This window comes from Otolemur garnettii, unplaced genomic scaffold, assembly GCF_000181295.1.
Source record: "Otolemur garnettii isolate 467f Iridium unplaced genomic scaffold, OtoGar3 scaffold00043, whole genome shotgun sequence".
Classification (NCBI taxonomy): Eukaryota; Metazoa; Chordata; class Mammalia; order Primates; family Galagidae; genus Otolemur; species Otolemur garnettii.
The window spans coordinates 6,967,327-6,971,233 of NW_003852438.1; the positions used below are offsets into that span (position 1 = coordinate 6,967,327).

The window sequence follows — 3,907 nt, forward strand, 5'->3', positions numbered from 1 at the left end:
AAAAAAAAAAAAAGGAAACACATAGAAGAATTTGTGTTGGTGGGCGCCCTCTTGGAGGTAGAAGACCCTCAAACAGAGAAAGTCAGACAAGTGAGAGGGTGGGAAAGAGTCAGTGGTAAAACTCTGTGGAGTCCTGCCCCTAATCAGCATACTCGAATCCACTACTTTAAACCCTAGACTACAATTCCAATTCTTCTTTTAAAGAAATATGGGAAACAAAAATGAGGAAAGACAAAGAGAACAAACCCCTTCAGGTACCCCAGTTGGCTTAAGGCACCTCCACTTGCAAGTATTTGTATAAAGGGAAAGGTTCAGAGGCATGCCAGGTTTCACAGGACTCTGTCTGGTCTATGCACATGTTTTAACTGACACGCAAATTGTATCAAGGAAAATTCAGAGCTTAAATGGTTGACCTGCCTTTATAAAGTTAAAATGCTGAGTCTCTTCAGCTCTCTATCTCTCCATTTTCTTTTCTGCCTACTCTGAACATGCTCACTTTTTCTACTGATGTTAAGATAAATTCAATGTTTATGGTATTACTAATTCAAGCCTACTTGGAGATCTTGCAGCTAATTCTAGCTAAAATGTAAACATTGAAAACTCATTTTAAACTGGAAAAAAAGGGAAACGTAAAGAGGTTTTAAAAATAAAACTGCCCCTTTTGCCTCGTTGCACTCCCAAAAGTAAGAGGGTTCACCAGCAGCTCTACTGGAGACGCCCATGAAATTTCAACCAGGGCTGTCGCTCTTGTCACGTCTGCTCAAACCAGCAAGGTCTGATCCGGAAGTACAGCCTCAGAATGTGCCGCCAATGTTTCCATCAGTACATGAAGGACATTGGGTTCATTATGTTGGACTAAGTAATCTTCTTTGAAAGGATTATGCAGTGAAAGAAACCATGCAAACTTTTTGCATATAAAACAAAGTTTAACAAAAATAAATAAATAAAACTTCCAGGGCCAGGAGCTGTGGCTCATGCCTATAATCCTAACACTCTAGGAGGCCAAAGCAGGTGGACTGCCTGACATCAGCCTGAGCAAGAGTGAGACCTTGTCTCTAAAACTTAGCTAAATGTTATGGTGGATGCTGTCATGACCACATCTCTATAGGGTGCCTATAGTCCTAGCTACTTGGGAGGGTGAAGCAAAAGAATCACTTGAGACCAACAGTTTGAGGTTGCTGTGAGCTATGATGACGCCACACTCTCAGAGGGCAGTGGAGTGAGATTCTATCTCAAAAAATGAATAAAGAGGCCAGGCCCGGTGGCTCATGCTTGTAACCCCAGCACTTAGGAGGCCAAGGTGGGTGGATTGCCTGAGCTCACAGGTTCAAGACCAGCCTGAGCCAGAGTGAGACCTCATTTCTAAAAATAGTCTGGCATTGTGGCAGGCACCTGTAGTCCCAGCTACTTAGGAAGCTGAGGCAAAAGAATCACTTAAGCCCAGGAGTTTGAGGTTGCTGTGAGCTGTGACACCAGGGCACTCTACCGAGGAAGACAAAGACTTATCTCAAAAAAAAAATGTTTTTTAATTTTAAAAAATGAATTAAAAAAATTTTTTTAATGAATAAATAAATTAATTAATTAAGCTGCCATGGAGAGTGCTTTACCCAAAACTTCAATCCACAGTCTTTATCAGGTTACCTACTAGGACAACTAAAATGCAGCCATGAGAACAAGTTCCAATTTTGTTACAAGTAACCTGGATCCATTTATCTTGTAAACCAGTGAGTTTGTATTACTATCTAATGTCTGGAGTTCTCAAGTAAAAGCTATTGGAACTTTTCATGCATGTACACGTGTTCAGATATGATCTTTTTGGTTTGTACTCATATGTTGTGTTTACATGGTACTGGACTGGCTTATAAATGAGAAAGCACTCATAAATTAATTAAACCTAATGTGTTTTGTTGTTGTTGTTGTTGTTGTTGTTGTTGTTTTTCCGGCCGGGGCTGGGTTTCAACCCACCACCTCCAGCATATGGGGCTAGCACCCTACCCTTTTGAGCCACCAGCGCCACCCCTTGACCTAACACTTTTTTTTTTTTTTTGAGACAGAGCCTCAAGCTGTCTCCCTGGGTAGAGTGCTGTGGCATCACAGCTCACAACAACTTCCAACTCCTGGGCTCAAGTGAGTCTCCTGTCTCTACCTCCCAAGTAGCAGGGACCACAGGCACCCACCACAAGGCCCGGCTATTTTTTGGTTGCAGCCATCATTGTTGTTTGGCAGGCCCGGGCTGGATTCGAACCTGCCACCTTAAGTGTATGTGACTGCCTTAGCCACTTGAGCCACAGGCGCTGAGCTGTAACGCTTTTAAAGTTCACATGAATTTAGCAATTTTTGGTAAATTAGCTGGGTTAAAAATGTTATTGACAAAGTAATAATAATAAAAATGTCTGCAAAGACGGACTCAGTGCCTCATGCCTGTAATCCCAGCACTCTGGGAGACTGAGGCAGGTGGATGGCCTGAGCTCACAGTTTTGAGACCAGCCTGAACAAGAGCAAGACCTCATCTCTAAAAATAGCAGGGCGTTGTGGCAGGCACCTGTAGTCCCAGCTATTCAGGAGTCTGAGGCAAGAGGATCACTTGAGCCCAAGAGTTTGAGGTTGCTGTGAGCTATGATGCCACAGCACTCTACCAAAGACGACAAAGTGACACTCTATCGGTGGAAAAAAAAAGTCTTCAAATTGTCAGCATACATTTTCCCTGGCTTTACTAGCCATTTTATGTTTTTAAGATGGCAAGGTTTGCTGGGCGTGGTAATCCTAGCACTCTGGGAGGCTGAGGCAGGTGAATTGCTTAATTAAGTTCAGGACAAGAGCAAAACCCTGTCTCTACTAAAACTAGAAAAAATAGTCAATCGTGATGGTGCAGGCCTGTAGTCCCAGCTATTTGGGAGTCTGAATGCTCAAGCACAAGCTACAATGATGCCACAGTGCTCTACACAGGGTGGCAGAGACTCTATCTCAAAAAGAGGAAGGAAAAGACGGAAGGAGGGAAGAAGGGATGGAGGGAGAGAGAGAGAAAAGAAAGAAAGAAGGAAGGAAGGAAGGGAAGGGAGAGCACACAAAAATGAAGGACTCTGGAGGACGAGATGGATGGGTGGGGTGGATTGCTTAAGCTCAGGAGTTCGAGACCAGCCTGAGCAAGAATGAGACCGCATCTCTACTAAAAATAAAAAACCTAGCCAGGCGTGGTGGCAGGTACCTGTAGTCCCACCTACTTGGGAGGCTGAGGCAGAAGATTGCTCAAGCCCAAGAGTTTGAGATTGCTGTGAGCTACAATGCTATAACACTCTACCTAGGGGAACAGAGTGAGACTCTGTCTCAGAAAGAAAGAAAGATGTTCAGCACCTGTAGCTCAAGCAGCTAAGGCGCCAGCCACATACACCAGAGCTGGCTGGTTCAAATCCAGCCCAGGCCTGCCAAACAACAGTGACACCTACAACCAAAAAATAGCTGGGCATTGTGGTGGGTGCCTATAGGCCCAGCTACTTAGGAGGCTGAGCTAAGTGGCTCATGCCTGTAATCATAGGACTCTGGATAGGGGAAGGCAGGAGGATTGCTTGAGCTCAGGAGTTCAAGATCAGCCTAACCAAGAGTGAGGCTCCATCTCTACTAAAAACAGAAAAAGTAGCTGGGCATTGTGGTGGGTGCCTGTAACCACAGCTACTCAAGAGGGAGGCTGAGGCCAGAGGATTGCTTGAACCCAGGAGTTTAAGGTTGCTATGAGTGAGGCTGATCCCACAACACTCTAGCCTGGGCAACAGAGTAAGATTTTGTCTCAAAAAAAAGGAGGGGGCTTGGCGCCTGTGGCTGAAGTGGATAAGGCACCAGCCACATACACCTAAGGTGGCAGGTTCAAATCCAGCCCAGGCCCACCAAACAACAATGACAGCTGCAATCAAAA

The 3,907-nt window shown here is 44.7% G+C and overlaps 1 pseudogene; it reads left to right on the forward strand.

Annotated features, from left to right (window-relative positions):
* Positions 1-859, forward strand: part of LOC111725545 — a 1,371-nt pseudogene extending 512 nt beyond the window's left edge.
* The last annotated feature ends 3,048 nt before the right edge of the window (positions 860-3,907 follow it).